Raw genomic sequence first — 13,969 nt, forward strand, 5'->3', positions numbered from 1 at the left:
AGCCTTCTGTACCCCAAAACTACGTATTGCTACCTCAGGGACATGTTGCCTAGATTCTATCAATGCTTCCTATAAATTTCCCCTATAATGACAATATTGGCTAAATAATAACAAATGCCAAAAGCACTCTGTAGCTTATGTTCAGTGTTGTTTGGCCAGATTCCTCAGGCTGTTGATACCGCTCTACTGTAATCTATTCAGCCAGAATGATCTTTTTGAATTTACAAGCCATCAAGGGACAGGAATCATACTAAACTCTGGCTTATGCCACATTTCTAAATGTGCTAGTCCTTGATCTTTATATGACTCTGAACCAGTCAGCACTTACGATCAAGGCGTTTTTACCCATACCTTTCTCTCTGAAAATATTGACTTAGTTGAATATCTGCCAAGCCCTCTTCCCTGTCACATCCATCATCTTCCTGGAATCTCTATCCATATAGCATATAGAAAGATTTTTAGTTATAAAAATGACACAGGGCTTCCCTGGTGGCGCAGTGGTTGAGAGTCCGCCTGCCGATGCAGGGAACACGGGTTCGTGCCCCGGTCCAGGAAGATCCCACATGCCGCGGAGCGGCTGGGCCCGTGAGCCATGGCCGCTGAGCCTGCGCGTCCGGAGCCTGTGCTCCGCAACGGGAGAGGCCACAACAGTGAGAGGCCCACGTACCGAAAAAAAAAAAAAAAAAGACACAAAGTTCAAAGGAAATAATAATGCAAGTTTAATAATTTTGATACCTAACATAAAGACTTGCATACAGTAACTGTTTGCTAAACTTTTATAGAATGGATGATTAACAGTTTACCTCCAATAAAATATAGATGACCATAAAATGTTTTGCCTATTAATCATATTAAATGGGTGAAGATCAAGAAGTTGGTAGACGATGAACATAAGACATGAAAGCACATGATATAATGTGAACTACAATGAAATCTCCCTAAGATTTTTTTTCTTTAAAATGTACATGTTAAAACATATATGGTTGGGCTTCCCTGGTGGCGCAGTGGTTGAGAGTCCGCCTACCGATGCAGGGGACGCGGGTTCGTGCCCCGGTCCAGGAAGATCCCACATGCAGCAGAGCGGCTAGGCCTGTGAGCCATGGCCACTGAGCCTGCGCATCCGGAGCCTGTGCTCCACAACGGGAGAGGCCACAACAGTGAGAGGCCCTCGTACCGCAAAAAAAAAAACCACACACACACACACAAAAAAGAAGAAAACATATATGGTTTAAACTCTGTGTTCCTATGTCTGAATTTTTTTGTGAGTTTCTGTACATTTAAGCTCATGAGTTACTATTTGGGATGCAGAAGGGCTCTGATTTTGAGAAATTTATAAAATAAATTTGAAAACTTCTTTTCTGTCTCAATGATGGTTTTTATCATTGAGCTTTGTATATGATTTATTTTTGAGATACAATTCATGCTTATAAAGAGATATTCACGGTAGCAACAAGTTGTCTTTGTTTTAAGTAATTAAGTTGGAATGAGTTACCTATACATTCATAGAAAAAAAAAACCTCTAAGTATGGCTTTTAAGAATACTGTTGCTTTCACTTCTCTGTGCTAAAATATAAGTCTCAAGTTTTTCATAGCCATTCTCACACAGAGAGTAGGAGTAGCAGGCCACCCATTTACTTTCAGCTTTTAATTAATGTGAAAGAATAGACTACCCTGAAACACATGCCCAATAAAAACATCTAAATAAATAATGAAAAAGGGATCAGACCATTTGCTATATATGATTTGGTAGAGGAAACGTTTGGTCAATCAGAATTTCAGCTAGAGTTGTCTTAGGACCTCTGATGAAATTAGAAAAATAGTAGAAATAAATTGTCAAGGGAACTGATGTAAGTGTTATCTAATGATCCAGCACAAAAAATTAGCAATTCAGGAGACTCAAATGTGCATAGGTTGAAAGATCATTAACTCTGAAACAGGATTTTTCTTTTCATTTGGCATTGATATCATTTCCATCTCATACTCTGGGGTGAGCCTGTCCAGTGAAAAACACTGCCCCTGAGTGCTTCATGCTTGAGCACTGAGGGCTTTATTCCTCCATTAGAGGGCATGCTTTATTCTGCTATTTGAATTAATCAAGAAAATTTACTGCTAGTTTACAATTTGCATAGCACTACTGACACCAAGTAAGAGCCTTTCATTTCTCTAAAAGCAATATTTGTTGTTTGCTTTACGGTTTCTTTATTCATGGGATTTTACTTCCACTGCCTCCTTGAATGTTTGTTTCTAAATCTGTTGCCTAAGCACTTAGCTTGCTTCTAATCCTTTGCATCACTAATAACTCAGTCTTTCCAAGCCAGTGGGTCACTAAATTGCACTTATTTTTCTTTCTGAATAAAAAATATATAGTATTTTATACTTTTTCATCAGTTATTGCTTGTTCATCCTTGCTTCAAATGTATATTAGCATAATTATATTTTTCAAAATCTTAACTTTTCTTCTCAAAGATAAAGACATGAGTCTGTGAGACTACATAGTACTTGGTGAATTTTAAGTGTCGTAAAGATAATCATCAGATAGAGTATCAGGGAAAAAATTAACTTCTATTCCAAAATATCTTTGTTAGGTTTAAATGTGGCCTATGGTATAAGTCACTCTGTTTAGTGGTACTCAGGAAGAACAGTGATGTATGTTTAATTTTTATAAATAGAAGTATATTTTCTAAAATGACCATGAATTTTTACATCTACTTGCAGTACATGAGAATAATGTTTTATTTACACTCTCATTTATTACTAAATGTTCTTAATAATTTACCTTTTGTAAACTGATACATAAAAAATATAACAATATATTAATTTTAATATGTTTGTTAGTGACATAAACAATATTTCTGGTCATTTGTCTTTATCTTCTGTCGTTATTTGTTTATACCCTATTCTCATACTTTTTTATTAGTTTGTAGAAACTCTAGGAACACAAATCTCTTATTATAAGGGATATTTTCTCTCAATCTTATATTTGTACATCCTCTATGGTGTCTTCAAATATAAACAGACATTCACAAACAAATCCATATAGTAAAATCTGTCAGTTTTTGTCTTCACATCTGGATCTTTTCATTGATTAAAAATTAGTTGTAAAAACAAGCCACTGTAAATATACTCTTCCATATGCTCAATTGTATTTTTGAAGGTTTTTTTTTCATTTTTCGATTGCAGCTTTTTAATCCATTTGAAACACATTTATGGTGGTTTGAGGTCAGGACCAAGCTTCATCTTTCAATATGGATAAACAACTATTTCAAGGCTGTTTAATTACTTGAAATGGCAAGCTTTTCATGAATCATATGTCCATACATGCATATATCTATCTCTACATTTTAAATTCTGGCTCATCAATATCTTTGTTTACTTTTCAATTTGTTTTACTGAGATTTTTTTTTTTAATTTAAGTCTATAGACATTTTATCCAATGCTAAGAAAGTATGGAATAAAGTTCAATAATTTCTTGGTTTCTCTCCTATAATTCCTTTCTTTCTTTTACTTGAAAAATATTTATCGACGTGTCTACTGTAGGTCAGAAATACCCAATAGTAAACAGGAAAAAGGTAACACTAGGAAGAAAGAAAAAGCAGTAGTATAAACAGATAAATGCAACTGAAAATTGTGTAAGTACTGTTAAATGATTTTCCTATCCAAGAGGATTTTATTGCAGAAAGATAGTTACTAATGTTTTTAGTTTGTTTAATGTTTAAATTATTAATTGTAATTACATTTATTCTAAAGATCTTAAAAAACACACGATATATCTTTTTTTTACTTTTATAATAATAGTTATCTTGAAAAGTAATTTCATATTTCCTTATACTAATTTTACTATTTAAACAAATCATTTTGTTGACTACTTCTAAGTGCTTCAAATACTATAACAATACAGAAATCATTAACTATAAAAGTTTATTTCTTCTCCTATACTATTTAAAGGAATTGCATTATGTAATTTATTCATTTTCTCATTTTCTTCATACTTTTTCCCATACTTTTCAAGGATAGAATCAAAATCTCAGAACTAGAAATAAAATAGCATAATATCTCTGCCTAGGTTATGGGTTGTGATTTGCCAACAATTGACTTCTAATTCAACTATGAGGCCTGATTGTACCTACTAAGGTGTCTCAATAATCTTTATTTAAACATTGTTCTAGGCCACTTTTAAACATCATATTAATTTTCTAAGTCACATAACCCTCTAAACTTGTGCATTTCCTTGTAATCTGAAGCTTTTTCAGTGTGTAACCATGTCTACCAAGTTTAATTTTCTTTATCTCCCATGTTCCTTAAATATTTAGAAACATCAAGTGGCATCACATACTATATTTTACAGGGTGGTCCAGAGTTTATATATCCTAGGAATTCAGAGATTGGGTATGCAGTCTGGTTTTCTCTAAGCAGTAGATCAAGCTACTATCCTTCATCAGATTTGGGGAATGCTTTCTACCTGACCATTCCGTAAAAACTGGAACTGATAAGCATTTCTGTTTCTAGTGTATGTCCTACTTTTACCAGAATAGTTTGGCTTATTCACAGTTCCCTTTATTTATCCTTCTCTATTTTTGAGTGGGAAAAAATTAGTAAACCACAGTTTTTATACAGACAAATGCTTAATATTATGGAATAATCATATATATATATATATATATAAACCAATAATGGTTATTACTATATAATAATAATATATAAAACCAATAATTTGAATTTTTATTCTCTCTTGTTGTCCATTACCACTGCCTAGTCAATAGGCTTCCTATTAACATTAACTCCTTTAACATTTAGATACTTCTATTTTTGAAAGCCTTTTTGCTTTCTGGAACAAAGTGTTCTGGTGCTATCTTCAGTGCAGGCATATCTGTTTGAATATAATGCACACGTTCCTGAAAGATCTTGCATTCTGTAAAATCACCACTAACAATCACAGGGCTTATGGAGAAAATGGCACTGGCTAAATCATATGAAGCTATGTAAACAGAGTACTAACAAAAACAGTAATTGGCATCTTGGGAAATAACTGGGGCAGATCAGGCAAACAGCACAGGTTTTCTGGAAGTTGCCTTGGGAGATATTAAAATTGCACAAAAATAATAGGGATGAAACTTTGGCTTGTGGGAGGTACAGAATCAATGCAGAGGGAAGTGACGCTCTAGGCAAGTAAAACCTACCTTGAGCCTAGAACGCTTTAGTGGTGGGATTATAGCTCTCCGGAGTAAACTCAGGGCAGAGACCTATTTTCAATTTTCCAAAAATAGAGATGAAGGGACTCTTGCCTACGAAATAACCAAGCTTACTACCTTTTGTTGAGGGTTACAATTAGCCATTATTTGGCTCACTTCCTTCAGTAAATCAGACATGAATCCACACAGCCTTTTTTTTTTTTTTTTTTTTGCGGTACGCGGGCCTCTCACTGTTGTGGCCTCTCTCATTGCGGAGCACAGGCTCCACGCAGGCTCAGCGGCCATGGCTCACGGGCCCAGCCGCTCCGCGGCATGTGGGATCTTCCCAGACCGGGGCACGAACCCGTGTCGCCTGCATCGGCAGGCGGACTCTCAACCACGGCGCCACCAGGGAAGCCCCCACACAACCGTTTTTTAACTTACACTCAACTCTCCCCTCGTTATTAATGATGTAGGAATAAAAATGGTTAATGGAAGGATGTTATCGCAGAAGGAAATTTCTTGCAACAGCATGGAAGCAGCTTCTTTGAAACAGTTTGTAATTTTTTTTTAAATTTAGAAATAATGTTGGAGATAAAAATCTGTGAGCTCATATTTAAATTTTAAAAAATCTCGGGACTCATAGAAAATAGTTTGAGAGAACAAATATAAAACATCCATCATTCACATTTTGACAACACATATAACATTTTCTTCTTTTTGGTCCTGAGTTTACATTGATACTTCTGATTTTCACTTACATTTCCAAATGCTTTAATCTTTTATAAATAAAACCTAATTTTCTCTATATCAATGCATATTTATATCTTTCACTTTTAACCTAAACTGGGATTATATCTCATTTACTTTTATAACTCTCCAAGTGTTTATTGAACAAGTCAAAATTTTTCTAAGACACAGAAAAAATAATAAATAATGCTGATAGATTTTTCTAATGATAAATTACCCTACTTTCGTGGAATAAACCCTGTTTGTCCTGATTCATTTTGATTTAAGTACTACTGAATGGCTTGATATTCTAAGATTTTATTTATATTTTGTCATTTCTTCAAAATAAAATTTATAATGTTTTTGTGCTGTTATAACCTGGTAAGATGATTGGATAAGATTTTTTATATTTTCTATGTTATGGAACATTTTAAATAAAATCGAAACTGTCCCTTGTCAATTTTGTTAATTTATGCTTCACTATAAAAACATCCATTTGCTTATTTTTTTTTTTTAGATATTTGAAATACAACTTTATTCTGATTCTAAATGGAAAGAAATAGGAATGACAGTAACAAACAAGATTCCACCACTGAATATTGTGATGTGACTATAGCAGTCTTATACGTGAAACTCAAGGAGGAAATAACTGTGTCCCAAAATACATAAATATGCAGGTACAAAAAAAATGAAGGTTTTTTTTTTTTTTAACTGCCACATTCACTCCGAAGCCCATTCATCTCTTTCAGCATCCCAAAGATTAATCACATGCTCTGCTTAGCTATATAATAAAGAGGCAAACATGTTGTACCACTGACATCACAGGTCAGTTGCCTATAAAACTAGACTTCTGACGCTGGGCTCCAGCTTCACTTTCTCACGGGTCATCATCTTCATCCAGGAGGGCAGTTGTCTGAGCAACCTCTAGATCGTGCTTGTACTGCACTGCCAACGCTGGGTCCATGACCACCTCTGGCGGGGCAAAAGCAGGCATGGCGACAAACTCTAAGTTAGGGTCTCCGATCAGTTTTCTAGCAAGCCAGAGGAAGCTTTTCAAAGTTGTAGTTACTTTTGGCAGAAATGTCATAGTACTGATGATTCTTCTTTCGGTGGAAGACAATTGACTTTGCCTTAACCTTTCTGTCCTTAATGTCCACTTTGTTGCCACACAACACGATGGGGATGTGATCTCTATGCCAGGTCTCTATGCCAGTTATGCACATTCTTGTAAGTAACTCTCGATGTTACATCAAACATTATAATGGCACACTGAGCTTGGATATAATAGCCATCTCTCAATCCACCAAATTTCTCCTGACCAGCTGTATCCCATACATTGAACTTAACAGGTCATCTGTTGGTATGGAACACAAGGGGATGGACCTCAACACCCAAGGTAGCTACATACTTCTAAAATTCACCAGTCAGATGACATCTCACAAATGTAGTTTTACCAGTACCACCATCCCCAATCAATACCAATTTGAACTGAAATTGGGGTTCTACTTGGGCAGCCATGGTGATGCTACTTCCAGAAGCGTCTCTGCGCTCGTCTGACTGAGGGCTCCATTTGCTTAGTTTTTAGAATGCATTTGTCCAAAGTTGCACATCATATTATTTTACATGATTTTATTACCTTTCATATCTGTGGCTATATGTTACATTATTTCATCTTTTCAGTCATAGACAGGCACTGGTATCATACATTAAAAAGAGACAAATATTTATTTGTCAGGTTATATTTTCATTGTTATATTAATTTTATATATTCGAATGTAGTGGATATTTTAATATCCAAAAAGGAGAAAAATATCTAAATGAAAATGTGAACTCCAAGTAAACAGCATTTATCTAACACAAACAACAAATAGTATATAAACAAAGAAAAGAAACCTAGGTTCTAAACCTAGATATCTATGACCTTGAGTAATTTACTTAATTTTCTACGTGACTTACATAATGCTTGTTATTACAAATTGGATCTCAGTAATATCACTCTAAATAGGAAAGTGTTCCCTGGGTAGGGGTGTGTGTGTGTGTGTGTGTGTGTGTGTGGTGTGAGCACACGTGCATGCACATGTGTGCGTGCATGCACATATGCACATATTTTACAAACTACAAACTACTCAGAACAAACAATAATGCAAAATGGAGAATTAAGCTTTTCATCTATTATAGCCACTGGTTTTGTCAAATGTATACCAAAATCTTTCAGAGATGTAACACATTTTTCCCCCTTAATAAGAGGTTTTTATACCCAAGTATCCAAATCTCATTAACTCTATCAATATGACCATGGGTACATCCTCACTGGGAAAACCTTCCTAGAATTTTCTCATTTGACTAACACTGTACATTGTCTTATTTGATTAAATAATTTAAATCGAATGAAGGATTCCAAGGAGCTCTTTTTTTGCAAAGAAAAAATATTTAACCCTGTAATGAGTGGCAGATACCAATCTTTGTTAAACTTTGAATTTAATTTCTCAAATATAATTCTCTTTGAATGGCACTGTACTTATGAAGTGTCCAAACCCTTCTTGCAAATTATAGATTAATCACAAGGATGCATTTTTATTGTTCAATTTCCTCTAATACAGAAAAAATCATTCAAATAAAAATGTAAAATAAATGGATACAATTAAGTAATCTTATCTTTCTGTAATACTCTAGGTATACTGTATTCTATAGGACCATTGATACAGAGATATTGATAATATCTCAATCACTATTTATTGCTGCCTGAAACAATCACTATTTGTTACGGTCCAAATCAGTCCTGATCTAGTTTATAATAAATCGAAATAGGACCAAGGCATACAAGATATCGCCAAATGTTATTTTATCTACAAAATGAGGATAATTTTAACAAAATGAACATTCTTAAAGGCTTTTTGGAAATAGTTCATACACATTATAAGCATGTGATGCCTAATAGGTTTCTTTATGCTTTACACTATTCATTATTATTATATTAAAATGAATGGGCATAGCAAGAATGGTTATTGTTCAGTCTGAAATGATAGAACACATTTTTTAATCTTTTTCTTTAACTCATATTATTTATTTATTTATTATTATTTTTTAACATCTTTATTGGAGTATAATTGCTTTACAATGGCGTGTTAGTTTCTTCTATATAACAAAGTGAATCAGCTATAGGTATACATATATCCCCATATGCCCTCTCTCTTGCATCTCCCTCCCACCCTCCCTATCCCACCCCTCAAGGTGGTCACAAAGCATCGAGCTGATCTCCCTGTGCTATGTGGATGCTTCCCATTAGCTATCTATTTTACATTTGGTACGGTATATATGTCCATGCCACTCTCTCACTTCGTCCCAGCTTACCCTTCCAACTCCCCGTGTCCTCAAATCCATTCGCTACATATGTGTTTTTATTCCTGTCCTGCCTGTAGGTTCTTCAGAACCTTTTTTTTTTTTTTTTTTTAGATTTCATATATATGTGTTAGCAGATGCTATTTGTCTTTCTCTTTCTGATTTACTTCACTCTGTACAACAGACTCTAGGTCCATCCACCTCACTGCAAATAATTCAATTTCGTTTCTTTTTATGGCTGAGGAATATTCCATTGTATATATGTGCCACATCTTCTTTATCCATTCATTTGTCGATGGACACTTAGGTTGCTTCCATGTCCTGGCTATTGTAAATAGAGCTGCAATGAACATTGCGGTACATGACTCTTTTTGAATTATGGTTTTCTCAGGGTGTATGCCTAGTAGTGGGATTGCTGGGTCATATGGTAGGTCTATTTTTAGTTTTTTAAGGAAAAAACACATTCACATTAGAAAATTGCTTTTATTTGAATATTGATATTTAATAATTGTGTCACTTCAAAATGTCTAAATCATACAGATATATAGATATAAGGATAGATACACAAGGATAGATACATAGGTAGATTCCTTATGGTGGTATACTTAACTGAATTTGGGATTAGGAACTATACTGATAGATATACTAAGAGCAGATATTATTTCTATGAATATTTTAAAAGAAAAAATTATTTAAGTTTTATGTTTAACATTTGATATATGAAATATTCACAATTTAAAAAGTAAATGAAATATTTTACAATAAAGTTTTCAGTTATCCTTTATAAATTGTTGGCTTTTTTAAAGAGAATAATCAAATAAATTTTATTTGTTGAAATGTCTATAATATTTAATGCGTCTCCTCTTCAAAATTCTTGATATTTGTCATACAAAGTGTATTTAGTGTTTTTCCTTCCTGAAATAAATTTGTGCAGCTTTAAAGCGTGACAGTTACAATTATAGAAGATTTCTACTGATTTCTTGGATGGATGTTTTTTACTCTCTGATTCCCATGTAAAATAGCATAGAATATGTTCATACTATGAATTCCAGCATGTTTGAGATGGAAAGAAGTGAAAGTGATCAGAATGCTATTAATGGTATTACACTGTGAACATGTACACAGAGGCAATACAACTGGTTCAGGAAGTACTGATCCAGGGATTGCAAATGGTGTTAGCAAGTGATTGAGATTCAGGACAGGAAGTGTTAATTGCACCATGTTAGAGTGAGCCTAGATGATTTTTTTTTTTAAAGAGCAATTTACTTAAAAGGGGTATGCATTCTTTTTAAAATGAATATCTTATTTGCAAATTGAAGATTAAACAGCTTTTGCTGTATAAATAATTGTGGGGGGTGGTAGATGAATGCTTTATTTAAATATTAATTCTTAGCTGTGTATATTTTTTTCAGACATTCACTGAGAAAATTGATTTTGTTATTTAGTACATTCACCAAGCAAAATATCTGTTTAGTCTTAAAGACATCAATCAGGAAACGATATGCATTTTAATCCAACAAATGTATTAGTTTAGACAGTAAATTTTAAATTTGAACCTAAGAAATGTTTTAACATAGCCTAGTAAATCTGCATTTTTATTTAAAGCTTAATTAACTTTACTATAACATAACAAACAATTGAGCAAAGGACTTTGGAAGAGACATATCTCCAAAGACATGCAAATGGCCAACAGGTATATGAAAATATAAAAAGATGTTCAACATCACTAATCATTAAGGATATTCAAATCAAAACCACAATGAGATATTATCATGGACAAGTACTGCATGATTCCACTTGCTAATCAAACTCATAAAAGGATAAAATATAGTAGTGGTAACCAGGGCTTGGGTGGTAAGGGAAATGAGTTGTTATTCAATGGATATATAGTTTCAGTTATGGTAGATGAATAAATTCTATGTGTTTGCTGTATAACATAATGTCTATAGTTAACAATATAGCATTGTGTACTTCAGTAGTTGTTAAAAGGGCAGGTCTCATGTTAAGTATTCCTACTAAACAGAAAAAGAAAAAAGAAGGACACAGAAAACTTTTGGAGGTGATGAATATGTTTATTAACTTGATTGTGCTGTGGCATCATGGGTGTTTGCAAATGCCCAACTCATTAAATTGTACACATTAAATATGTGCATTTCTTTAGATATCAATTAAATCTTGATAAAAGTTAAAAAAAATCATTAGTATTCAGGTAATATAGAAAAACTGAACAGATAAAAAATACAAATATACCAAGTTCTAAAAAGTAAAACTGACAAGCCACAGAAAAAGGGATTGAAAAAGGTGAATAAATATATAAAATAATAAATTACACTGATAATCAATGTAAAATAAACATTTATATTCTTAATAATTCATTAAAAATTACAAATCTATCTATGCTGAGTTGACAAGAAATGGAAGAAATGTGATTTTTTTATATGGTATTAATGAGGTTAAAATATGGAGCAATCACATATATTGGTCTACAGTTTTCTTTTCCAGTAGTGTCCTTATCTGGCTTTGATGTTGAGATAATGCTGGCCTCATAAAATGAGTCTGGATCTTTTTCCTCCTTGTTAATTTTTTGGAACAGCTTGAGATGGACTGGCATTAATTCTTCTTTAAATGTTTGGTAGAATTCACCAGTGAAGCCATCTGATCCTGGGCTTTTCTGTGTTGGGAAGTTTTTGATTAGTGATTCAATCTCCTTATTTGTTACTGGTCTGTTCAGATTTTCTGTCTCTTCCTGATTCAGTCTTGGGTGATTGTATATTTCTAAAAATTCATCTATTCCTTCTAACTTTTCCAAATTTTTTTGGTGTAGAATTTTTCATAGTAGTCTCTTATGATCCTGTGCATTTCTGTCCTATCAGTTGTAATGTTTTCTCTTTCATTTCTCATTTTATTTATTACAGTTTTCTCTTTTTTTTTCTTAGTTATTCTACTTAAAGTTTTGTCAGTTTTATCTTTACAAGAAACAAGCTCTTAGTTTCAGTGATTTTTTTTGGTCCAAATTTCACTTATTTCTGCTCTGATCTTTGTTATTTCCTTCTTTTACCACCATTGGGCTTAGTTTGTTCTTTTTCTAGTTCCTTGAGGAGGTATAAAGTTATGTTGTTTATTTGACACTTTTCTAATTTCTTAATAAATGTATTTATCACTACAAACTTCCCTCTCAGAACTGCTTTGGCAGCATCCCATAGGTTTGGGTATGCTGTATTTCCATTTTCATTTGTTTTGAGGTATTTTTTATTTCTTTTAAGGTTTCTTCTTCTTAAGGAGTATGTTGTTTAATTTAAACATGATTTAAAATTTTCCAGGTTTCCTCTTCTTGATTTTTAGTTTCTTACTATTGTGGCTGGAAATGATACTTGGTATTATTTCACTTTTCCTGCATTTGATAAGATTTGCTTCATAGCCTATCATATCCCTGATGAATATAGATGCAAAAATTCTCAACAAAATATTAGCAAACCTAATTCATCAGTACATTAAAAGGATCATATACCATGACCAAGTGAGGTTTATTCCTGGGATGAAAAGTTGGTTCAATATACACAAAGCAATAAATGTGACATACCATATTAATAGAATGAAAGAAAATGTGACATACCGTATTAATAGAGTGAAAGATAATCATATGATCTTCTCAATAGATGCAGAAGAGGCATTTGACACAATAGACCATTTTCTCATAATAAAAATCCCCAACAAATCTGGTATATAAGGAACAAACTTCAACACAATAAAGGCCATATGCAACAAACCCACAACTGTCATCATATCCTACAATGAAAGACTGAAAGCTTTTCCTCTAAGATCAGGAAGAAGACAAGGGTGTCTAGTGTCACCATTCATTCATAGTAATGGAAGTCCTAACTAGAGCAATTAGGCAAGGAAAAGAAATAAAAGGTATCCAAACTGAAAAAAGAAGAAGTAAAATTGTTGTTATTCACTGATGATCTTATATATAGAAAGTTCTAAAGACTGAACCAAAAAATGTTGAAACTAATCAATGAATTCAGTAAAGATGCAGGGAAAAAATATACAGTTGCATTTCTACACAATAACAACAAAACATCTGAAAAAGAGATGAAGAAAACTATCCATTCATGATAGCATCAAAAACAATAAAATACTTAGAGATAAATTTATCCAAGGATGTGAAAGATCTGTACAATGAAAACTACAAGATTTTGATGAAAGAAATTGAAGTAGATTCAAACAAATGGAAAGATATCTCTGTGGACCAGAACTAATATTGTTAAAATATCCATGCTAATAAAGGTCACCTATAGATTCAATGCAATCCCTTTCAAAATTCCAAAGGGATTCTTCATGGAAATATAAATAAATTCTAAAATATGTATAGAACTACAAAATACTCTGAATAGACAAAGCAATCATTAGAAAAAAGAACAAAACAGGAGACATCACACATCCTGGTTTCAAACCATATTGTAAAGCTATAGTAATCAAAATAGTATGGTACTGACATAATAGCAATAATATAGATCAGTGGAAAAAAATTTAGAGTCCAGAAATAAACTGCTGCATATATAATCAACTAATGTTTGATGAGAGCCAAGAACACTCAATGGGTAAAAGATAGATTCTTTAGCAAAGGATGCGATGAAGCCTGGATAATCAGATGGAAATAATAATAATAATATTTGACCCCTATTTTACACCACTCACAAAAATTAACTCAACATGGATGAGAGAGTTAAACA

General features: G+C 33.1%; 1 pseudogene; it reads right to left on the reverse strand.

Moving 5' to 3' along the window:
- Positions 1–6,774: 6,774 nt before the first annotated feature.
- Positions 6,775–7,415, reverse strand: LOC101335487 (GTP-binding nuclear protein Ran-like; annotated as a pseudogene).
- Positions 7,416–13,969: the final 6,554 nt, after the last annotated feature.

The sequence above is a fragment of the Tursiops truncatus genome, chromosome 3 (assembly GCF_011762595.2).
Source record: "Tursiops truncatus isolate mTurTru1 chromosome 3, mTurTru1.mat.Y, whole genome shotgun sequence".
Classification (NCBI taxonomy): Eukaryota; Metazoa; Chordata; class Mammalia; order Artiodactyla; family Delphinidae; genus Tursiops; species Tursiops truncatus.